This window comes from Gorilla gorilla, chromosome 20 (genome assembly GCF_029281585.2).
Source record: "Gorilla gorilla gorilla isolate KB3781 chromosome 20, NHGRI_mGorGor1-v2.1_pri, whole genome shotgun sequence".
NCBI lineage: Eukaryota > Metazoa > Chordata > Mammalia > Primates > Hominidae > Gorilla > Gorilla gorilla.
In genome coordinates this window covers 42620719-42646807 of record NC_073244.2, presented here as the reverse complement: position 1 = coordinate 42646807, position 26089 = coordinate 42620719, and the positions used below count along the sequence as shown (strand labels likewise).

Here is a 26089-nt window from a genome sequence, read left to right as displayed (position 1 = left end):
AGTGCAGATGGTGCAATCTTGGCTCACTGCAGCCTCCACCTCTCAGGTTCAAGCAATTCTCCTGCTTCAGCCACCCAAGTATGTGGGATTATAGGCTTGTGCCACCATGCCTGGCTAATTTTATTTTATTTTTGTATTTTTGGTAGAGATGGGGTTTCACTATGTTGGCCGGGCTGGTCTTGAACTCCTGACCTCAAGTGATCTGCCTACCTGGGCCTCCCAAAGTGCTGGGATTACAGGCATGAGCCACTGTGTTCAGCTAGGTTTTGAATATTTATAATAATAATAACAATGATTTTATGAATTGTTTTTCAAAGCAAAGTCGTTCTTTGGGGATGCCAAGGAGAACTGGAGTGGACACCATGAAAGCCTCTTGCCCCTCGGTCACCACTTGTGAGGTCAATGAGTTTTAATGGATGGCACATTTTTGGTCAACTAGCTACTGGGCTGAGAATGTCACGAATTCTGTGCGTGTGCTCTGCAATGGAGCTCCAACTTCCATCTGTTGGAAACATGTCTCTCCTTGCCCAAGAAACAGGAAAGAAGGGATGTCTCAACCCAATGTCACCTTTTGACTCCCCTTGGAACCCATAGGCATCATCCCTCTGCGAGGGAGTTTATCTCAGTTCTTCCTTCTAGATGGACCACAGGAGGTAGCTTTTGAGGCCACGAGGAGGCTATGGGCATGTGAGGCCCGGAGTCTTCCATCTGTCCACAGGGCATGTTGCCAAACCAAAATCTTCAACATCCAACTAGATGATGTCTCCATAAGGCCAAACTATCAAGTGAAATGCAATGATTAATTGTTATTTCCTTTTTATTTCATTCATTTTCTATTATTTTTATTTATATCTCATTTTATAATTTTTATATCATTGTTATTCCTACTGCCTATTTTTTGATATTTAGAGGGTCACCTTAGCAATGAAACATCACGGTTGGGCTTCAATTATTGTGCTGCCACTTGCCACACATGTGATCTTGAGTGATTTAGCCTTTCAACTTGAGTTTCATAATTTGTAAATAAGAAAAATGTTAACCCCTACTTCCTTAGGACGTTGCTAGCATTATGTGAGTGAATGCAGGCAAAACCCTGGGGTGAGGTTGTGTCCCTCAGCAGGTATGGGCTTGTTCTTTGCACAAGTTGGCCTGGGAGTTCTATTTCTGGGACTTGAGAAGACAGGGCTTCTGGGCCTTTTTTATGTCTTGACTTTCCTGGAAAGTCCCTGAGAAAGGCCTGGATGGGCACCCTTTTTGAGTGTAAGCACTATTCCAGCTCTTTTCCCAGGCCATGGGAAACCAAAGCCAGGACATTCAAAATGAGACACCCCATAGTTATTCTTCTTTCTTTTGGGGAAAAAAAACACATCGCTCTCCTTTTGTGCCACTGCAAACATTGCGACGTTTTTGGCGGGAAGGGGAAGTTATTTTGTGTATGTGTGAACTAGAATTTTGATAGACAGGATAAGTTGCAATCCAATTCTAAACTATAGATTTTCAAGCAGATTGATGCAACAAATTGTTAGCAAATAGCAGTTTGCAATTTGATGCTAATTAGACATAAGGCAAATATGTGCCATGACAAATTAGCAGCGAACCATACTGCAGAGGATTAGCGAGAGCTGGCACAGCTCGCACCCGGCTTCGCACACCTCCCTGTCGCCGTCGTCAGCGTCACCGTCGGGGCCTGAGCCAGCCTCGCCTCTCTGTGAGCAGGAAGCTGGAGAGGAGACCAGGAGCCTCCCAGGACAAGTCTCAGAGCAATGCTCTGAGCCTTCACTTTCCACCTGCGCCCGCTATTGGTCAGCGTGCTCTTTCCTGAGAGTGGCAGAAGGTTCTGGAAAGCTCATCTGATATACATATATGTAAAAATATTTACATATTTTTATAAATATAAAAATAATCATAGAAAGGAAACACAGACACTCAAAAAATAAAAGAAAAATCTAGAGAGAGAAAGAATGAATAAGAGAAAAGAAAATAAATTCAAAGATAACCATTGTTAGTAATTTGGTATTCATTCATTGATATTTTTGTTTCCAAGAAGAACAAATACATAAATATATATAATATAATATAATATATGCATATATGTTATATATGTAATTTTTAATTAAAACAAAAAGGGCTCACACATGTGCTGTTTACAGCCTTCTTCTCTCCCTTAATTTTATATTACGGATATTTTTCTGAGTCCATGAACACAGGTCCACATGAAGAAAAATGGTTATACAGTATTTTTTTCTATTAATCCACCCACTAGTTTAGTCGCCTTAACCCCTTCTGTTAGATACCTAAATTGTTTGTGGCTTTTTGCAACTGTAAATACTGCAACACTAGACGGGCTTGGAAATTCAGTTCTGCACACATGTGACCATTCCTAAGGATGCATTCCTGGGAGAGCAACAATGGGACCACTGCAGAAAGTTTGCCTGGACTTTTATTTCCCTTCAGAGTGTTCATTTCCTGTACTCTGATCAATCCTGGGTACTGTTGACATCTTTGCTAGTTAGATATGTCCCCAAACGTTACCTCATTCACATTTGCTTGCTTTTATTTGTTAATGGTGGTATTAGGAGTTAAGTAAGTTTTTGGGGAGTCGAAAGTTAAAAGTGGGGATTTTTGACTGAGTGAGGGGGTTCCTGCCTGACCACTCCATTTTTCAAGGGTTAGCTGTGTGTATATAGGTAGACAGATAGATAGACGGATGGATGGATGGATGAATGAACAGATGGACGAATCCACAGATAGATATAGATAAATAGATAGATAGATAGATAGATAGATAGATAGATAGATAGACAGACAGATGAATAGATAGATGGACAGATGGATGGGTGGATAGATAGATGGATGGATGGATGGTTGGATAGATGGATAGATGGATGGATGGATGATGGATGGATGGATGGGCAGATAGATAGATAGATAGATAGATAGATAGATAGATAGATGTATGCATGTATGGCTGGACAGACAGATAATCGGATGGAGGGATGGATGGATGGATGGATGGATGGACAGATAATCGGATGGAGGGATGGATGGATGGATGGACAGATGGACAGATGGATAGATAGATAGTAAGTGTGTTTGTGTTTGGAATTTTCTTTTTACCCTAACTCCTCCTGATCGTCCTATGTTGTTGGTTATATTTTCTAACTGGTCATTGCTTTACTTCACAAAAGTGATTAATTTTTAATGTTTATTATATGGCCACCTCATTAAATTCTATTATTAGCCCTAATTGATGTTCAGATAATTTTTTTAAGAAGACGATCATAAAATACGTACATAATGAACACTCTTTTCTTCTCTCTTAAATTTATATTTTGTGCTTACTTTTATTGTCTCATTGCTTTACACAGAACTTTCGGAAGTCTGACATCACTCACTACTGGCCTCCTCGGGGTGCGCCTCAGGTTCTTACGCCCCCTAGAAATAATCTCTGGAAATTGAATTCATGTTCAGAATCACGTGGCTAGATTTCTCTGTCTGTTGTCCAGGCTTTCATGAGTTTTCCCCATCATGGATTCTCTGGAGCCAATGTCGAGAGGGTGGCTGTGAAGGTCCACTAAGGGGATGCACTCCTTCCCAAACTGGCCTCGTTGGAAGGGCCTGCGGGGTCTTCAGAGCGAAAGCGCCCTTTTTGCTGCTCTAAATGCTTCTGTTTAGCTGGCCTGAGCAGGGGCAGGGCCATTCCCCAGTTAATTCTTACCACTGGGTGTCTCTGGTGAGTGCCACTGGAAGGTGGGAAGCGGGAGCAGCATTGCCGGAGGCCCACTGGTGCGCCTCTGCACCGTGGTAACTCTGACTCTGGGGAGGTGAAGGGGCCAGATCCTGGAGCCACAGGGTACAAGGAAGGCTTGTAAGGAGGGCTTTCATGTAGGAAGAAGAGAAGCGCATGCCCGGGGCCGTAGGGCTGCGTCAACCGTGGCATGCAATCTGGAGACCTAGGTTCAAGTCCCAGGTCTGGAAGTTGCTATTCTTGTGAACTTGGGCAAGCCGCTTGCCTTCTCAGAGCTTCTGTTTCCTCAAAACAGAATCGAAGAGGCATAAAGAAGGCACTACGGGGTACAAAAAATCATAGTACTACGTGCACTTTCACACACGAATGAGCATGGCGTGTGGCCATATAAGATGTCGAAGGATGAGTTATAAAGTGAGATTCTTATATAAAGGTATAAAGTGGAATTCTACCAGGTACCATGGGGAATTGCATGGAAGGTGAAGATCTCATTATTGCCAGTACCAAGTTGGGAAGCTGTGTTGAGTTGGTTCACATACGTAGAGCTGTATGTGTCTATGTCTGTGCTGCCCTATGCATGGGTAAGCAGAATGCCGTGTGAGAATAAGCAGTCCCCTCTTTAGAGGTAGTACATGTAGTTTTTTAATTTTAAAATTTTTTATTGATATATAATTAACGTATCATAAATTCACCCTTCTAAAGTGCATAATTCATTGGCCTTAAACTTGTCATCCAACATAAAGCTGTTATTTTATTCTCATCAGAATAAACCAACTTATTGGAAGAACTTTTGTGAAAATCCTTTACTATTTATTGTATTTTCAAAAAAATTTTATAGTCATGATTCAGATGAATATATAGAGAAATAATCTTGGCATGAATATCTTTATATCTGAGTATATGTGATGGATATATGTATATACATACACACACACATGCAATTGACCCCTGAACAACATGGGTTTGAACTTCATGGATGCATTTATATATGGATTCTTTTTTCAATAATTAATGAAAAATTTAGGGGAGATTTGCAACAATTTGAAAAAGAAACCCACAGGTGAGCCATGTAGTCTAGAAATATTGAAAAAAACAAGAAAAAGTTAGGCAGGTCATGAATGCGTAAAATATATGTAGATACTAGACAATGTGTTAAAATAATGACTGTTTATGTTATTGGTAAGGCTTTGGGTTAACAGGCTATCAGTAGTTAAGTTTTCAGGGAGGCGAAAGTTAAATGTGGATTTTCAACTGTGTGAGGGGTTGGTCCCCTGACTTCTGCATTGTTCCAGGGTCAGCTATATGTGTGTGTGTATCTATCTATACACATAGATACAGATATGGATACAGATATATAGATATAGATGGATAGATGGATGGATGGATGGATGGATGGATAGATAGATAGATTAATGAGGGTATTAGGAGTCAAGTAAGTTTTGGGGGAGTTGAAAGTTAAAAGTGGATTTTGATTGAGTGGTTAGGGTTCTCCCTAACCACTGCATTTTTCAAGGGTTAGCTGTGTGTATATAGGTAGACAGATAGACAGACAGATGGATGGGTGGATGGATTCAGGCATAGGTAACATAGATAGATAGATAGATGATAGATAGATAGATAGATAGATAGATAGATAATTTCTGTCTGGAATTTTCTTTTTACCCCAACTGATCCTGGTCATTCTGATAGGTTGTTGGTTATATTTTCTAACTGATCATTATTTTATTCATGAAAGTGATTCATTGTTAATATTTATTATTTGGACACCTTATTAAATTCTATTATTAGCTCTACTAGATTTTCAGATAATTTTTTAAGGGAAATAATCATAAAATATATAAATATCAACCCCTGTTTTTTCTTTCCTACATTTACATTTTGTACATAATTTTATTGTCTCACTGCTTTAGATAGAACTTTCAGAGAAATATTAAATAGTGGTGGTGATAATGAATGTTCTTGTAAAGATTTTCCCTTTGAAGGGATGTTGCAAATGTTTTATTCCTGGGTATAATGAATGATGATTGGTTCGAGACAGGTTTTTTTCTTTAAATCATGTAAGGAAGTTAGCATTTTATATTCAGTATTCTATACATTTAAAAAATCAGGAATGACGATTGAATGTTTTCAAATTTTTTTTCCTCAACAACAGATATATTGGTTCCTTTGTCATATTTGATATCTTAAATTATATTAAAATTATATTTGCTAATGTTGAACCACTCTTACTTTCCCTGAATTAAACAAACTTCATAATGGATAATTTGCTGTTTTTGATATACTGCTGGATATGATTTTTCAAAGCGTTTTAGGAAGAAGGACCAGGAAGTCAAAGCTGTGGGTATAAAAAGGCACTGGGAAAGCTGGCTGAGCTGTGAGCAGAGGAGTTGGTTTGGGAGCATAGGGCACAGGAGACAGTAGTGGGAGGTGACATCAGACGTTTAACTGAGCTGTGGAGGCATGACACCTGGAGTCTTGCATCAAAGATGTGAATTCTGGATATGTAGACTGATGATGTTTGAAGCTAGGCAAGGAGGTGAGAGGCTAAGGAGAGTGTTTGAAATGACATGAGAAAACACTGATTAGAATTCTGAGAAATGGGCTGGGCATGGTGGCTCATGCCTGTAATTCCAGCACTTTGGGAGGCCGAGGTGGGCACATCACTTGAAGTCATAAGTTCAGGCTACCCTGGCCAACATGGTGAAACCCTGTCTTTACTAAAAATACAAAAATTAGTTGGGGTGGTGGTGCATGCCTGCAATCTCAGCTACTAGGGAGGCTGAGGCAGGAGCATCGCTTGAACCCAGGAGGTGGAGGTTGCAGTGAGCCAAGATTGTGCCACTGCACTGCAGCCTGGGCAACAGAGCAAGACTCTGTCTCAAAAAAAAAAAAAGTCCAAATTTCTGAACTCATAAAATGGTGACGACGATCTAGAAGGTCAGAGAAATAGAAGGAAAACCATAAGAGACCAATAGTAGGGGGAAGAAAGGGGGAATGAGCTCCAGGAAAGAGACAGTGGTCAAGGGTGGGCAGGTGAGACTAGAAATAACTTGGAATTTATTACTTGCAGATTTTGATGCAGTAGATTTAGGTCAGACAAAACGTAATTAAATAGTTAAGAGATAACAGTAAACAGGGAACTCTAAGGATCTTTTCTCATCATGGTTATTATTATTAACATCATTATTATTATAGTTATTCACACCCAAATTATTGACATGTGATCCAGAAGTTGTATGAAATAATTCAGGCATATTAAAATTTGTGGCTATAGGATCACACACAATTACGGGAGCAAAACCAGTGAAGTGGGAAAACAGCAGGAAACAATTCAGGAAAACAATGTTTAATTTCTTCCCTAAGCCCTCTGGGGGAATTCTCCAGACAGTTTTGAGAATGATCAATAATGAATGTTGCCATGAATTTATTTTCCTTGCAAATCTTTATTTAAACAGTATGTAATAGGCTGTATCATGCCAGTATGCTGGTCGGCCTGGGTCACTGGGAACCCCTGGGGTTTGAGGAGTGGGTTGTGACCAGAGAATATCCTTCTCTGCACAGCAGATAGGCCAATCTTTGGCTGCTGTGAGCTTGCAGTGAGGGTATCCTGATTAGCTAAAGCATCTTTCTAAGTTTTAAGAATCACTTGTCACTAATGAGAGTCAAATACGTACGTATGAGATTTACTTAAAAGATGTCAAGCAGACTTATATTTTGTCCCACATAATATTGTTTTAACTTCCTTGCTTTCAATTGTTTTCCAGGAAAAGGGGTTTATGTTACAGTTAGAAATCTAGTAATCAGGCAGAACCCGAAGAAGGTTTTGTGGACAGATACCAAAATGTATCATTGTGGTATTCTATTTTATTGTGGCAGACAATTTTAGTCTTTTGCTTCTTGGAATATGTGCATGGGATGGTGCCACCTATTTGAGCTTCACTTTCAACATACATAACTTGTAAAGAGAAATTGGAGAGAATCTTAAATTCATGGGTATGTCATTGTTGGTCACATCAGCTTCCCCTTTATCTGACAGGTTGTTTCTAGACAGTGCAGATCTAGACTTCACATGGAAGTCAGTAGAGCATGACCTATTTTTTAATTTTCCTAGTCATGAATCTTGGAGACTAGCTGACTCTATTTAGTCTAAGGCAGTGCACCTTGAGCTCAACTTTGCATCAGTCATCTGGAGAGTTTGCAAAAATGTCAAACGCTATTATTATTATCATTATTATTATGTTCCTTTCTTCTGATTAGCCCTGAAATTTTTATTCATTATGATTGGCATGGGCCCCAGGAATCTAAACTATTGACTAGCTCCTTGTGGATTCAGACACAGGTTACTCACCGGCTAATCTTTATTGTTATTTATTATTATTATGTCTGCAGGGTCTGTAGTGATGTTCCTTCTTAGTCTGGATACAGGAGATTCTCTTTCTCTTTCTATCTTTCTCCGTCTTTTATTCTTAGTACATCTGGCTAGAGGTTTATTGGCTTTATTGATATCTTCAGAAAACCAGTTTGGTTCTGTTAATTTTTTCTGGATTATTTTTCTGTTTTTAATTCCATTTATTTCTGCACTTATTATTTCTTTTCTTCTCTTTGCCTTTGGTTTAATTTGTTTTTCTTTTGTTTTTTTTTCTAATTTCTTAGATTGAAAGGTTAGATTACTAATTTCAGACATTTCTTATTTTCTGTATTAGCATTTAGTGTTATATATTTTCCTCTAATACTTGCTTTAGTGGTATCCCACACATTTTAAAATATTGTTAATTCAGTTCAAAATATTTTCATTTTTATTCAATTCAATATGTTTTATAACTTCCCTTGACCATCATTTAACTTTTAACCCATTTGTTTCTCACATAAAGTATGATTCTTTGAGATAGAGTGTAAATGTGTATTTTTTATATTTTTAATCTGTTCTGACAATCTCTGCCTTCTAATCGGAGTGTTTAGGCCATTTATGATAATGTGATGATTAATACAGTCATGTGTAAATTTACCATCTTGATAATTATTTTCTGTTAGTTTCTTTGTTATCTTCCCATTCTCCTCTTTATTTGTAGTAATTGAAAATTTCATGATTCAATTTCATCTCCTTTGTTAACTTATTAGCTATAACACTTTGTTGTGCTATTTTTGTGGCTGCTTTAGGGTTTACAGACTATATCTGTAACTTATCATGCTCTGCCTTACATGATATTATAACACTTTTCTCATGGCAAGGAACCTTACACAATCACTTCTGTTTCTTCCTTTCCAAGTCTCTTTGCTATTGTCATAATATATTTTACTCTGATAACATTTTGCTTATGTTATAAACTCCATTATACATTATTATTTTGTTTTAAACAATTGATTATCTTCTAAAAAAGATTTGCAAAACTTTTGAAAAGTTTTTATTTTTCACCCTCATACATACTCTTCCCATCTTAATTCCTTTGTGTAGATTCTGATTTCTATTTGGTATCAGTTTTTTTTTTTCTGAAGGATTTTCTCTTTAACATTTCTTATGATACCAGTCTTCTGATGATAAATTCTTTCAGCTTGTCTTTGTCTGAAAGACCTTTATTTCACCTTTATTTATCCAAAAGAGCTTTACTGCGTATAAAACTGTAGGTTAGACTTTCTCTTTCAGTGCTTTAAAGATGTACTGTTTTCTGACATATATATTTAATGGTTATATTCTGTATTTTATTTTTGCATGCTTTTTGAGCATAACTGCTATCATTCTATTTATTTCTCTGTATATAATGTATTTTTTCTGTCTGGCTGATTTTAAGATTATCTCTTTATCACTGGTTTAAGCAACTTGATTATATTAGATCTTGTTATAGTGCTCCTCATACCTATTGTGCTTGGGTTTTGTTGAATTCATTTAATCTACAGGTTCACAATTTTCATGAAATTTGGAAAAGTTTCAGCCACTATGTCTTCAAATATTTTTCTGCCCTTATTCTTTCTGGGCCCCCAATATTAGTCCATTTAGAGTTTTCCACATTGCAATGTAAGTTTTTTCAGTCTTTTTATTTTTCTGTGTTTTGTTTTGGATAGTGTACTTATTTTTCTACTTCAGTCTAAAAATATATCTTCCATGTCTCTTCTTAACATATTCATGCATTGTTTTGTCTTCTTGAAAGATGCAACATACTAATAATCACTGTTTTCATATCCTTACTCTTAACCTTTGTTAGACTGGGCAGGAGCAGCCTTTAGTCTAGGGCTCCTATAGCTCCAATACCGAGGCAATACCTTCTGAGTGCTCCACCCAAAGCCCTGTGTGTTTTGAAGCTTCTCCACTTTGGCTGCTGTGAAGGTGAATTATTTCTAGCTATATGTGATCTTTATTATTTTAAAACGTGATCCTTTCTGGTTTTTCCCTGGCTTTGTGCATTTTCCTCACACAAATATGCTGATCAGTGCTGAGAAGAAGAACTGAGGAGAACTCTCTCCAGATCTCCAGAACTCTCTTTGTGCAGAAATCTTTTATTCTGTATCCTGCCCTGTGGATTCTGGCCTCTTTTTTTAACTTGAAAATTTTGTCTCCTTAACTCAGGGAGCTCACTGAGCTCTCTTTGGATTTCCCTTTCTTGCAGTATGACCTGGAAACTCTCCAGGAAGTAACTTCAAATTAATAACCTAAGCTTAGAGTGGAAGCTTGATCTTAGAGACAAAGTTTTCAAAACTTTTTAGAGTGGAAGCTTGATCTTAGAGACAAAGCTTTCAAAGCTTTTTAGAGTGTAAGCTTAGGTTATTAATTTCAGACATTTCTTCTTTCTTGTGCTAGAATGTAATGCTACAAATTTTCCTTTAATACCTGCTTTAGTGGTATCCCACACATCTTAATATATTGTCTATTTAGTTCAAAAGATTTTCATTTTCATTCAGTTCAAAATATTTTATAATTTTCCTTGGCTATCATTTATATGAAGTTTGGTTCTTTGAGACAGAGTATAGATAAGTATTGGCTTATATTTTTAAATTCACTCTGACAATCTTTGTCTTAAGCTACTGTAGGGGTCACCTCATTTGTTTGTATCCACTTGGGAATCATTGTCCTGAGCTGCCTGTTGTCCAGTGTCTAAAATACGTTGCTTGATACAAATTTTGGGTTTTGTTTTGTTTTTAATTTTTAAGGCCAGAAGGTAAATTCAGTTTCTGTTACTCCATCTTTATCACAAGTGGAACCTACTTTCCACTCTTTTTTTTTTTTTGACAGAGTCCTGCTTTGTGCAGTGGCCCAATCTCTTAAAAGTTATTTTCAGTGGTTATAAAGTCTAGTTTGATAATTCTTTCTGACATTTATATTTAACTTTCTATCTTCTTTTTTACTTACTAGTTTTTTGTTGTAATTCAAAATCAAAGTGTAAATTTTTCTTATTCATTCTAGAATTTTTCAATTTTTACTTGACAAAATTATATATATTTATGGTGTACATTTATGTTTTGAAATATGTATACATTGTGAAATTGCTACATTTTGCTAAATAACATGCATTATTTCACATGCTTTTTTGTGGTGAGAACACTTGAAATCTAATCTCTTAGCAACTTTCAAGTATATAATATGTAGTTATTAACTATAGTTATTGTGTTACACAATAGATATTGTGAAATAATTCCTGTCTAACTGAAATTCTGTATACTTTGACTATCTCCCAACCTGTCTTTCTTTCTCACTCATGCCTTGGCAACCACTATTCTACCTTCTGCTTCTATGAATTCAACTTGTTTAGATTCTATGTAGAAGTGACATCATACTATATTTGTCTTTCTGTGCCTGGCTTATTTCACTTAACATAGTGTCCTCCAGGTTCATCCAAGTTGTCACAGATGGCAGGATTTTCTTCTTCAGGCTGAATGCTATTCCATTGTGTATATATCCTACATTTTCTTTATCCATTCCTCTGTTGATAGATGCTTCTGTTGATTCCATATCTTAGTGATTGTGGATAATGCTGCAATGAACACAATGGGCATGGGAGTGCAGATATCTCTTCAACGTACTGATTTCACTTACCTTGGATCTATACCAAGTAGTGGGGTTGCTGGATCATTTGTTAGAAGCAAGACAGAGTCAGCCTTGCTAGACTTCTGTCACTGTCATAATCTTTGCAAAGCTATTTTCAAGATCGGAGTCAAATTTCATCCTTGTGCCTGTGGATATGCAATTTGTTCCAAAACCATTTATTGAAGTGCTTGTCCTTTCCCCATTGTGTGTTCTTGGCACCTTTGTCAAAAATCAGTTGACCAATATAAACATTTATATTTATTCAATTATTTATAAATAAATATTTGTTGACCAAGTCTATAAATGTGTGAATTTATTCTTGGCCTCTCATTTCTGTTCCATTGGTTTATGTGCCTATTTTAATGCCAGTACCATGGTGTTTTGATTGCTATAGCTTTGTATCCTATTTTAAAATCATTTAGCATGTTGCTTCCAGCTTTGTTTTTTGGCCCAAGATTGCTTTGGCTATTTGGGGTACTTTGTGGTTCCATTCACATCTTAGGGTTTCTTTCTACTTCTGTAAAAAATGTCATTGGAGTTTTGACAGAGATTGCATTGAATCTGTAGGTTGCTTTGGGTGTTATGCACATATCAATAATATTCCTTCTTCCAGTTTATGAACACAGGATATCTTTCCATTTATTTGTGTTTTCTTCAATGTATTTTATCAATGTTTTGTAGTTTTCATCATACAGATCTTTCACCTCCTTAGGTTAATTTATTCACAAGCAATTAAATTTTTTGTGGCTAATGTAAACAGGATTGTTTTGAATTTTTTAATAGGTTTGTTGTTATTATAAAGAAATATTACGGAGTTTTATATGCTGTTCTACAACTTTACTGAATTTATTAGTTTTAACAATTTTTTCACACGTTTAGCATTTTCTGTACATAAAATTACACCATCTGCAAACAGAGACAATTTCACTTTTTCCTTTCTGATTTGGATGTCTTTTATTTGCCTATTGCTCTGGCTAGGATTTCTAGTACTATGTTGGTTAGGAGTGGTGAGAATGGGCATCTTTATTTTATTCTTGATCTTAGAGACAAAGCTTTCAAATTTTACCACTGAGTATTGTGTGAACTGTGAGCTTGTGACTTGTGGCCTTTTTTTGTGTGTTGAGGTTCATTCCTTCTATAACTAATTTGTTGAGAATTTTTACCATAAAATGATGTTGAATTTTGCCAAATGAGTTATCTACATCTATTGAAATAATCACATAGATTTTGTCCTTTATTCTGTTAATGGGCTATTTCACATTCATTGATTTGCATATGTTGAACCATCTTTGTATCCCAGGAATAAATCCCACTTAATCATGGTGAATAATCCTTCTAATGCACTGTTGAATTCAGGTTGCTAATATTTTCTGGAAGATTTTTGCATCTATGGTCATCAGGGATATTGGCCTACAATTTTGTTTTCTTGCAGTGTCCTTGCCTGGCTTTGGTGTTAGGGTAGTGCTGGACTTTTAAAATGAATTTGGAAGCACTTCCTCCTTAATTTAGTGGTAGAGTTTGGTATTAGTTGTTCTTTAAATGTTTTGTAGAATTCAGCAGTGAATCTATCTGGTCCTGGGATTTTCTTTGTTGGGAGACTTTTTATTACTGTTTCAATTTTGGTCTGTTCAGATTTTCTGTTTCTTAATGATTTAGTCTTGGTAGATTGCATGTTTCTAAGAATTTTCTCGACTCTAGATTATCTCATTTGTTGATGTACAATTGTCCATAGTAATCTTATAATTCTTTGTATCTCTGTGGTATTGGTTTTAATGTCTCCTCTTTCAGTTCTGACTTTGAGTCCTCGTTTTTCCCTTAGTCTAGCTGAAGGTTTATCAATTTTTTTTTTCAAAAAAGAACAACTCAGTTCTGTTGATCTTTTGAATTATTTTTGAATAGTCTCTTTTATTTATTTTTGCTCTGATCTTTAGTATTTCCTTCCTCTGAGCTTCTTTTTCTTCCAGTTCCTTGAGGTGTAATATTAAGTTATTTATATTCAGTCTTCTTTTTGTTATAGGCATTTCTTACTATAAACTTTCTTTTTAGAGCTGCTTTTGCTACATCTCATAAGTTTTGGTACGTTGTGTTTCCATTTTCGTTTGTCTCAAGATATTTTAAAATTTATGTTTTAATTTCTTCTTTGACTCAATTGTTGTTCATAGCTTTCTATTTTTTCCTGGCTTCCATCATTTCTTTGCAGAAGTCAGCTGTCAGTCCATCCATTGCTACTTTTAAGGTAATACTTCTTTTCTGGATGTTTTTAAGGGACTTTTCTCTTTGTTGTAGCAGTTAGGCGCTCATATTCTGAGTTGTAGTTTCTTCATATTTATTATGCCTAACATTTGCAGAGTTTCTTGATTTTCAGTTGGAAATCTTTTTCCCATTTATGATGTTATGTTGGCAAATTCTTTTCTTGAATTATTACTGGCCATTATCTCTTCAAATATTGCTAATGCCCCTTTCCCTCTTTCCTCTCTTCATTATCTTTAATCAGTAGTATATTGAACATTTTTACTGTACCACATGTTCCCCTTACATTTTCTTCCGTATTTTTCATATATTTTCCTCTCTGTTATATTTTAAGTGAATTGGCTCCTGTTTTAATTTCCAATTTACTTATTTTTTAAAGCTGTGTTTAATTTGCTACTAAACACTTCTATTGAGTATACAATTTCAGCCATTAATATTTTTCAGATCTAGAATTATATTTTATTCTTAAAAAGTATTCTTGGGAGAACTTCATCTTGCCTATTTTCCTGAACATGCTAACCATAGTTATTTTAGTCAATGTCTGATAACCTTAAATCTATGGATATGTTCCTATTTGTATGATTTCTATCCACCCCCCCTTAGTTTTGTTTCCTTCTGTGCTTGATAATTTTTAAATTTTATACCAGACATACTCTCTGAAAAATTGTAGAAGCTTTCAGTGATTATCTTCTTCTGCATGACAGTGAGAGTGTAAACATACCAATTTGATTCAGTCCAGAACTGAGCTGACTCCTGTCTGAGTTTCACTGTTTGTAAGGCTGATTCTATCTCTGGTTTGTCCTTCAGGCATCTCAACTGAAAGCCTGAATATTTACCAGTGTATTGCTTCATTGGTGAGCACTGAACTTTAATTTTTGTATTCCTAGCATGGTAAGATAGCCAAAACCTCCCTTCAGCTTTTCTTCCTCTCTTTGCTTGGCTTCAGGGACTCTAGCCCCACAAAGCTTTGGAGTAAATGTCTCAAGGAGAAAACAGGTGCAGAGTGCCAGATGTATGTCTGTGACTCCTACTCTCTGGAAACTTGGCTGTTTATGTTTAGCTAGAGTGACAGTCCTGAATTCCAATTTTTATGTTCTTAGCCCTGTGAAATTAAGGAAAAATTAAATATGCCATCTCAGGCCTCTTGCTCTTTGCAGCCAAGGAGGATTGGTAAATCCTCCAAGGGGATAATTAGTAGATGTAATGTTGGGCTAACTTTCACATCCCTTCCCTCCCTTCCGGGGTCATGGCCTCTTAATCCTGATTGCTTTGGTAACGTTCTGATTCTTCTAGAAGACATCCCTTTGTGTATTTTATCTAGATTTTCTAGTTCAATGGGAGATTGGGTGCTCTATAAGCTACTCCATGTAAGTCAAAATCTCAGAACTCCATAGTACACTTTGGACTATAATTCCTCATCAGTTGAAACAATGGATTGGATATCATGTTGTAAACTCTTAGGAGGTAAACTTATGCAAGGAAAGTTCACTAAAATAAAAAATTCCATTCATCTCCATAAGAAGGATCCATGTTTACCATGTACTTGAGATTGAATATTAGGCAATCAAAAACTGCAGGAAAGATGAGCTGCTATTTTAGCAGCTATGACTGTCTTCTATTATTGTAACCAGACTACGTCCTAAAACTCACTTATTTATTTTTAATTGACAAAATTGCATGTATTTAATGTGTACAACATAATGTTTTGAAACATGTATAAATTATTAAATGTCTAAATCAAATTAATTAACATATGCATTGCCCACATATTTATCATTTTTTTGTGGTAAGAACAATTAAAATATCTCTTAGTGGTTTCTAAGCACACAAGACATTGTTATTATGTCCTAAAACCCTTAGCCAACCTTGCTGAATTATACTAATCTGTTCTTAATAAAACAACCTATTTGTGATGGGCTAAAAGGCAATTTTTTTGTTTTACTTTTTCTTTCAGAATTTTATAAATATTGTTCCATTTTCTTCTGGGATTGAATGATACTTTAGTAACATTTGGAGACAACGTCATATATTTCTTTGCTACTAACAACCATAAATGCCTTTTTTTGGTTAACTAATAACTGTACAGTATTATATCCCAGAATCCAGGTAACAGTCAACCCATATCTTGGACAGACTGTGTCACTATGCATCAATTTTCCTTGGAACATCTGAATCCTTCTGAAATAACAGGTTCTCTTTCTACTTTCTTGACACAAGTATTTCAATATTTCTTAACCTGGACATCTTCAAACTCATAGAGAACTTTAAAAATACGGATGGGAATTTTTCCAACTTTTTTTTTTTGGGGGGGACGGAGTCTTGCCCTATCCCCCAGGCTGGAGTGCAGTGGTGTGATCTTGGCTCACTGCAACCTCTGCCTCCCGGGTTCAAGTGATCCTCCTGCCTCAGCCTCCCAAGTAGCTGGGACTACAGATGTCCACCAGCATGCCTGGCTAATTTTTGTACTTTTAGTGGAGACAGGGTTTCACCATATTGGCCAGGCTGGTCTTGAACTCCTGACCTCAGGTGATTCGCCTGCCTCGGCCTCCCAAAGTTTTGAGATTATAGTCGTGGGCCACCATGCCTGGCCTCCAACTATTTTCAGTCCTTCAAAATCTTTAAAGGAGAACAACGAATTTTCTTAAGAGGTATCTGAAGGCTGAAGAGGCCATCAAGGGCCTAGTTTTTGTTCTGAAGTCTATCAACTCAGCTAGTGGTGGTCACTTTAGGATAATCTGCAGCTCTGATTGACAACCACATGTCTTAGATTAAAGAAGAGTTAAAACAAGTAGACATAAAGGACTATATAAAACTAAAAAGCTTCACAGCAGAAGAAACAATCAAAAAAGTGAAGAAACAATCAAAAAAGTGAAGAAACAACCTCTTGAATGGGAGAAAATGTTTGCAAACTACACATCCTCCAGGGGACTAATACCCAGAATATACAAGGAACTAATCAACACCATAGTGAAAAAACAAATAATCCCATTAAAAATGGACAAAAGAAGGGAACAAACATGTCTCAAGAGAAGATGTATGAATGGCCAACAGGTCTATGAAAAAATGCTCGATATTACTACTAATCATTCAGGGAAAGGCAAATTAAAACCACAGTGATATAGCATCTCACGCCAGTCAAGATGGCTATTACTAAAAAGACAAAAAGTAATAGATGCTAGCAAGGAAGTGGAGAAAAGGGAAGTCATCCACTGTTGGTGGAAATGTAAATTAGTACAACCACTATGGAAAATAGTATGGAGATTTCTCAAAAAACTAAAAATAGAACTACCATAAGATCCAGCAATCGACCACTGGGGATTTATCCAAAGGAAAATAAATCTATATATCAAAGTGAGACCTGCTCTTGCGTGTTTATTGCAGCACTATTCACAATAGCCAAGATATGGAATCAACCTAAGTGTCCACAGCAGATGAATGAATAAAGAGGATGTGGTATGTACACACAATGGAGTACTATTCGGCCATAAAAAATGAAATTATGTTATTTGCAGCAACATGGGTGGAACTGGAGGAGGCCATTATGTTAAGTGAAATAAACCGGGCACAGAAGACAAATACTGCATATTCTCACTCATATGTGGGAGTCAAAAATGTTCTCATGGACATAGAAAATAGACTCACAGCTACCAGAGACTGGGAAGAGGAGGTGAGTGAGTGGGAGTGAGGGAATGAGGAGAGTTTGGGTACAAATATATAGTCAGATGAAATAAATAAGTTCTAATGTTTGATAGCAGACCAGGGTGATTATATTTAGCAACAGTAGTTTGTATATTTCAAAGTTACTATAAGAGTGGACTTAAAACGATATCAACAATAGACATGATAAGTACTTGAGTACTTACCATGGATACCCCAAATACCATGACCTGATCATCACACATTATACATGTGTAACAAACACTTACCTCATAAATATTTAAAATATTATGTACCCATAAAACGAAAAAAGAGTGAGAAAATGAATTATTTGTTACTTTACTTGGTGTCATAGATGCAGTATTCCAAAGCAGGAAATTCACTGAAAAAGATGTTTAAGAAGTTGCTGATGAAGAAAAGTTCAGGATTCACAGCTCCATCCAAAGGGAATAGCCACTTTTCTCATTTTGAGATACGACTACTAACAAGTATTATTCTGCATCTTCAGCCAGGCTGTGGAAGGCCCCATTCTTTCTGTAACACAGATGTTCAATTGGAATTTTCCATCTAGTCACATAATTCTACTTTGGGATTTAACAGGTTAACTTGGCACTGATCACTGGCCTCTGAGGGTAAAATATGATAGTTCAGCATAGATTCTATTTGTTGATAACTCATCATAGCCACATTGGCATCAATAAGTTTTCTGTAGGGCACATTTTTCCTTTAATGTGGACACAGTCACATAATAATATGCTTATGGTGCAGACGTTGGTTCTAAACTCACTTTGCATTATCTGTATCTGTATCTGCATCTATATCTGTATCTGTATCTATCTGTATCTACATCTGTATCTGTATCTGTACTTATATCTGTATCTGTTTCTATCTGTATCTGTATCTATATCTGTATCTGTATATATATCTGTATCTGTATCTATCTGTATCATCTATCAGTATCTGTATCTATATTTGTATCTATCTATATCTGTATCTGTATCTATCTGTATTTGTATCTGTATCTGTATCATCAATCTGTATCTGTAGCTATCTGTATCTGTATCATCTATCTGTATCTGTATCTATACTTGTATCTGGATCTATATCTGTATCTATACTTGTATCTGTATCTATATCTGTATCTATCTGTATCTGTATCTGTATCATCTATCTGTATCTGTATTTTTATCTGTATCTTTATCTATACCAGTATCTGTATCTATCTGTACTTGTATCTATCTGTGTCTGTAACTGTCTGTAATTATTTATCTATATCTATTTCTATCTAACTAATCTCATTTTATTTTTATTTATTTTTAGAGCAGTTTCAGGTTCACAGCAAAATGGAGCAGCAAACACAGAGATTTCCCATACACACCGGTCCCCACATGTGCACAGCCTCCCCCATTGTTAACATCCCCTGCCAAGGTGGCATTTTTGTTATAACTGATGAACCTACATTTACACATACTTATCACCCAAAGTTCATAGTTTACATTAGGGCTCACTCTTCTTGTACATTATACAGATTCAGACCGGTTATGATGATACGTCTTTATCATCATGGTATTGTACAGAGCAGCTTCATGTCCTAAAAACCTTCTGCACTCAGCCTGTTCATGCCTTCCAACTAACCCTTGGCAGCCACTAATCTTTTTACTGTCTACCTTCTTTTGCCTTTTCCAGAATATCATATAGTTGGAATCATACAGTATGAGGCCTTTTCACATTGGCTTTTCTCATTTAGTAATATGCATTTAAGACTCCTCTCTGTCTTTTTATGGTTTGATAGCTCATTTTATGACTTGATAGCTCATTGATTTTCAGCACTAAATAATATTTCATTGTCTAAATGTACCACAGTTTATTTTTCCATTCATCTGTTGAAGAACATCTTGATTTTTTCTAAGTTTTGGCACATATGAATGAATAAAGTTGATATGCATATCTGTGTGCAAATTTTTCTGTGTATCTGTTTTCATCTCCTTTGGGTAAATATCAAGGAGTATGATTGCTGGATAGTATGGCAGGAGTGTGTTTAGTGTTGTAAGAAACCACCAAATTACCTTCCAAAGTGATTGTACCATTTTGTATTCCTACCTGCAATGAATGAGTTCCTTTAGCTCCACATCCTTATATTTAATGTTTCAGTGTTCTGGATTTTGGCCATTCTAACAGGTGTGTAGTGTATATCACAGCTGTACTAATTTGCATTTACCTTATGTCATATGTCATGGAGCACCTTTTCATATGCTTATTTTCCATCTGCATATCTTCTTTGTTGAGGTGTCTGTTAAGGTCTTTGGCACAATTTATTAAATGAGCCATTTTCTTATTATTGAGTTTTAAGAGTTCTTTGCATATTTTGAATAATAGTTCTTTATCAGATGTGTCTTTTGCAAATATTTCTCCCAGTCTGTGGCTTCTCTTTTTACTTTCTTGATAGCATATTTCACAGGGCTAAAATTTTTAATTTTAATGAAGTTCAGCTTATTGCTTCATTATTCCATGGATTGTGTCTTTGGTGTTTGGTCTATAAAGTCATTGCTAAACCCTAGATTAGCAGGATTTTCTCTTATACTGTTTTCTAGGAGTTTCATAGTTTTGTATTTTACATTTGGGGCTGTGATGTACTTTGAGTTAATTGTTTTGAAGGGTGTAAGCTCTGTGTCTAGACTCTTTTTTTTTTTTTTTGGTTTGCATGTGGATGTCCAGTTGTTTCAGCACCATTTGTTCAAAATACTATCTTTGTTCCATTTTATTGCCTTTTTTCCTTTGCTAAAAATCTGCTGGCTATACTTATGTGGGCCTATTTCCGGGCTTTCTATTTTGTTCTAATGAGCTATTTGTCTGTTCTTTCACCAATGCCACATTATCTTGTTTACCGTGGTTTTACAGTAAAACTTGAAGTTGGTTAGAGTTGGTCTTCCAACTTTGTTCTTCGTACTGTGCTGATTATTTTGGGTCTTCGACCTCTCCGTATAAACTTTATTATTTTATTTTATTTTTTTAAGGATGAGGTCTCACTATGCTGCCCAGGCTGGAGTTGAATTCCTGGGCTTAAGCAATACTTTCACTTCAGCCTCCAGAGTAGCTGGGACTACAGGTATTTGCCACCATGCTCAGCTCATATACCTCAGAATTATTTATTGATATCTGCAAAATAATTTGCTGGGATTTCGATGGGATTGCATTAAATCCATGGGTCAAGTTGAGAACTGACATCTTGACAATATTGAGTCTTCCTATCCATAAACATGAAATATCTCTATTTAATTATTCTTTGACTTTTCCAACAGAGTTTTGTGGTTTTCCTTATACATATTTCTTATGTATTTTGTTACATTTATACCTGAGTGTTTCATCTAGTGGGTGGTAATGTAAAAGGCATTATGTTTTTAATTTCAATTCCACTTGTTCATCGCTGGTATGTAGAAAAGTGATTGACTTTTGTATGTCAATATTGTATCTTGCAACTTTGCTAAAATTACTTATTTTTTTGTCAGTTATTTTGGACTTTATACCCAGACAATCACCACTTGTAAACAGAGTTTCATTTCTTCCCAATCTGCATATCGTTTTAGAAATTTTATTTTCTTATTGCATTAGTTAGCATTTCCACTACCACCACCTTGAAAGGCAGTGGTAACAGAGGACATCCTTGCCATGTTTCTCATTTTACTAAGAGGGCTTTTTCTCCCATTAACTATAATATTAGCTGTAAGTGTTTTGTAAATATGCTTTATCATATTGAGGAAGTTCCCCTCTATCCTAGTTTGTTGAGTGCTTTTTATCATGAATGGGTATTGGATTTTTTCAAATGCCTTTTCTGTATCTATTGATTTAATTATGCAATATTTTTATTCTTTTAGCTTGTTGATAAGCTGGATTACATTAATTGATTCTCAAATATTGAACAAGCTTCATATAATTGGGATACATTCCACCTGGTCATGGTGTATAATTCTTTTTACGTATTGTTAAATTCAATTTGCTAGTATTTTGTTGAGGAGTTTTACATCTATGCTCATGAGAGGTATTGGTTTGCAGTTTTCTTGTAACGTCTCTGAGATTTTTGTATTAGAACAATGTTGGCCTCATAGAATGAGTTAAGAAGTACAGATGCTCTTTGATGTACAATGGGGTTATGTTCTGATACCCAAGGTATGTCAAAAATGAATTTAATGCCCTGATAAACCCATCATAAAGTCAACAAATCTTAAGTAAAACTACATAAGTCAGAGACCTTCTGTATTCCCTCTCTCAGTGTCTTCTGAAAGAGATTGTAAAAAAAAAAATAAATCCATGTAATTACTTCCTTATGTATTTGGTAGAATTTACCAGTAGACCAAATGCTTTCTGCTTTGCAAAGTTATTTATTGATTCAATTTTGGCAATAGGCATAGGCCTATTCAGATTGCCTACCTTTCATGTGAGTTTGTGTGACAGACACAGCGAACTGTGTCTGTCAAGGACTTGGTCCACTTAATCTAGGTTATCAAATTTATGGGTATAAAGTTGTTCATACCATTCCTTTATTATCATTTTGATGTCCATTGGATCTGTAGTGATGTCCCCTCTTTCATTTCTGATGTTCATAATTTGTTTTTTCTATCTTTTTTTCATAGTTACGCTGGATGGCAGTCTATTGATTTTATTGATTTTTTTTAAAAGAACCACCTTTTGGTTTTATTAATTTTTTCTATTTCCTTTTATCAATTTCATTGCTTTCTGTTTTTTAAAAAATATTTATTTTCTTCTGCTTACCTTGAATTTAATTTTCTCTTTTTTTTTCTTGTTTCCTATGGTGGGAACCTAGATAATTAATTTTAGATCTTTCTTCTTTTTTTTAAATATATTCATGCAATGCTATAAATTTCCCTCTAAGCACCACTTTTTCCACATTCCACATATTTCAATATGTAGTGGTTTTACTTTTATTTAGTTCATTATTTTATTTAGTTAATTCAAAATATTTTAAATTTTTCTTGAGATTTCTTTTTTGGCCAATGTGTTATTTAGAAGTGTGTCCTTTAATCTCCAAATATTTTGGAATTTTCCAGCTATCTGTCTGTGATTAATTTCTAGATTAATTCCATTGTGATCTCAGAGCAGACAATATATTATTTTTATTCTTTTAGATTTGTTCAGGTGTATTTTATGGCCAAGAATGTAGTCTATTTTGGTGAATGTTCCATATGAGCTTGACAAGAATGTATATTCCTGTATTCCTTTATACCAAAAAATTAGATATCCATGGTAGTTCCCATGTAGAAGAGACAATCAAGGTCCTGAGATCAGCATGTAAAATAATTATACATAAAAAATATTCCCCTGGCTGGGCACGGTGGCTCAGGCCTGTAATCCCAGCACTTTGGGAGGCCGAGGTGGGCTGTTCACGAGGTCAGGAGATTGAGACCATCCTGGCTAACATGGTGAAACCCGTCTCTACTAAAAACACACAAAAAAAAAAAAAAAGGAAAAATTAGCCAGGTGTGGTGGCAGGCACCTGTAGTCCCAGCTACTTGGGAGGCTGAGGCAGGAGAATGGCATGAACCCAAGAGGCGGAGCTTGCAATGAGCTGAGATCACGCCATTGCACTCCAGCCTGGGTGACAGAGCAAGACTCCGTCTCAAAAAAAAAAAAAAAAGAAAAAGAAAAAAAAATGCCCCTGTGTGTTTTTTAATTAACTGATTGTCTCCAGAGTTAGAATTCTTTCAAGGTGATGTTGATGTAATATCAAATGTTTGGCATGCAAGACTGGGGTTTGAAGTGCAAAGAAGTTAAGCCTTCAAGAATCTAGACTATCCTGCTAATGTGCAAAGTTTTCTTTAGAGTTTGCTTGCTTGTATGTCAAGAAACCAACTGAGTTTTCATTTAATGTGGGCAGAGTAACAGTGGTTCACATTTTCGTTATTTTTTCCATACCTTTTTCTTTGTACAGAAAATTATCTCTCCTGTGATTATTCAAAATAAAATCTTTCTTGCTGGTTAGACCTCCAAAATCCAGTGGTTGAGACCTCCTAAAATCCAATTAAGTTGACTTGCTTACTTATGTTCCTCAGATGCACCTTTATGTAAGCTATAACACAAAACCCCAAAGCACTTTGGAAGATAATTTTGAAAATTGATGTTTGCACTTTAGGAGGCCGATGCGGGCAGATCACTTGAGGTCAGGAGTTCAAGACCAGCCTGGCCAGCACGGCACAACCCTGTCTCTATTAAAAATACAAAAATTAGCTGGATTGATGGCAGGCACCTGTATTCCCAGCTAGTTGGGAGGCTGAGGCAGGAGAGTCACTTGAAACCAGGAGGTGAAGTTTGCAGTGAGCAGAGATGTGCCACTGTGCTCCAGCCTGAGAAACAGAGCAAGACCCTGTCTCAAAAAAAAAAAAAAAAAAAAAAAAAAGAAAAAGAAAATTGATATTTGCTGCAAGAGAGATTATGAAATTTTAAGAAGTGTTAAATTACTGCAGGTAGTAAGTACTGGGTCTTATGTTGGCTTGTACACATAAGACATGTTTAACCTTGACTGTTATCTGTGAAGTGGTTTGGATTTTGTTCAATTATCTGGATGTTCATTCTTGTCCATGTCTCTGTTCCTGACTGCAAGCTGCTAGAGGTCAAGCTATGCCCTGTGGATCATTATAAATTTTATTTTCTACATAGTTCTAAAACTTCTTCCTTTTAATTCCAAGTGACGTTGTCTGAAAAGTGTCTAAAATGACATTGGAAATTCTATTGAGGTCCAATGGACATCATTCAGTTAATGTAAGTTTACCTTAATTGTTCAGTGTTAGTTTGAAGTGATTAGACCATTAACTTAAGAAGTCACTGGAAGGTAGTATAAGGTCTAAGGATAAGAGGGATGTACACACAGGTTAGTAGCATTTGTAGGGCATGTGGACATTTTTGCTTCTAAAACAATTTTTTTAAATTATATGAATATTTCATTAATAAAATGAAATACTGACTGATTCAGTTGAGTATTTTGTGAGTCTTCAAAATGTATCAGTAGACAATTGCAGTGAGATAAGCTTCTTCCAGGTCATAAGACTCAATTATCATTGGTTTGTTATTGGAACAGTCATGTTCATGAATCCATCTCCCCATCAATCCATCCAACCAGTTGTCATGTACTATGTTTCAGGTACTATTTGAAATCTGAGGATTATAATAGTGGACAAAAGAAACAAGACGATATGGGGAAATGTGGGTACGCAAAGTCCCTGAAAGGCTAATGAGAGTGGAGTGTTGGTAGAACAGAAAGAACAGCAGTTTGACTGAAAAGTAGTAAACAAGGTTTCACAAAGGCACTCAGATAATGGGTGCAAGCTAGTTGGAATTTGATTCTAAATCCAAAGGAAAGCTGCTGGAGAGTTGGACATAGTGGAGTAATGTGAAATGACTATTATTTTTTAAAAAGAAATTTATTTTTTACAACAAATTTGGATTTAGAGAAAAATTGAGAAGATACTACAGACAGTTTCCACATACCTAATACCTAGTTTCCTCTGTCATTAACATCTTGCATTAGTATGGTACATTTGTTATAATTAGTAAATGAATATTGATACAGTATTATTAATTAAAGCCCATGCTATATTCATATATTCTTAGTTTTTATAAAATTTCTTCTGTTTCATCCAAAATACCATGTTACATTTAGTCATCCTGTCTCCTTAGGATTTCTTTGGATATAAAAGTTTCTCAGGCTTTTCTTGTTTTGATGACCTTGACAGCTTGCAGAAGTCCTCGTCAAGAATTTTGTCAAATGCTCCTCTATTGGAAATTGTTCTGTGTTTTTATCATGATTTGCCTGGGTAGCTTTTATCACAATTAAAATGGGTTTTGGGGAAGAAGACCACAGAGGTAGAGGGCCATTTTCATCACATCATGTCAACAGTACATACTATCAACATGTTCTATTGCTATTGATGCTGACTTTCATAACCTTGTTGAAGTTGGGTGTCAGGTTTCCCCACTATAAAGTTATTGATTCTCCCCACCCACCACCATTTTATCATAGAATACTTTGCTGGAAAGAAGTCACTAAGCACAATCCATCTCTAAGGAATGAGGAATTGTGCTCTCCGTGTCTTTGAGGGCAGAGTATCTACATACATTATTTGGAATTCTTCTTACAGATTTGTCTCTTATTCCCATATACTTACTTATTTAAGCATTACTTATATTGATATTCCATTGTATGAATGCACCACAATCTGTTTACCCATTTACGTATTGAAGACTATCTTAGTTGCTTCCCAGTTTTTGGTAATTATGAGTAAAGCTATTATAAACATTCACATGCAGTTTTTTGCATATATACATTTTCCAGTCAGTTGGATAGATGCATAGGAGTGCGATTACTGGTTTGTATGGTTAAGGTTATGTTTTGCTTTGTAAGAAATGGCCAA

The 26089-nt window shown here is 35.8% G+C and overlaps 1 long non-coding RNA gene across 4 annotated transcripts in view; it reads left to right on the top strand.

Annotated features, from left to right (window-relative positions):
- The window catches only part of LOC109024131 (uncharacterized), a 77722-nt gene that overhangs the window by 32681 nt on the left and 18952 nt on the right, over window positions 1–26089 (top strand). The window lies entirely within an intron of this gene.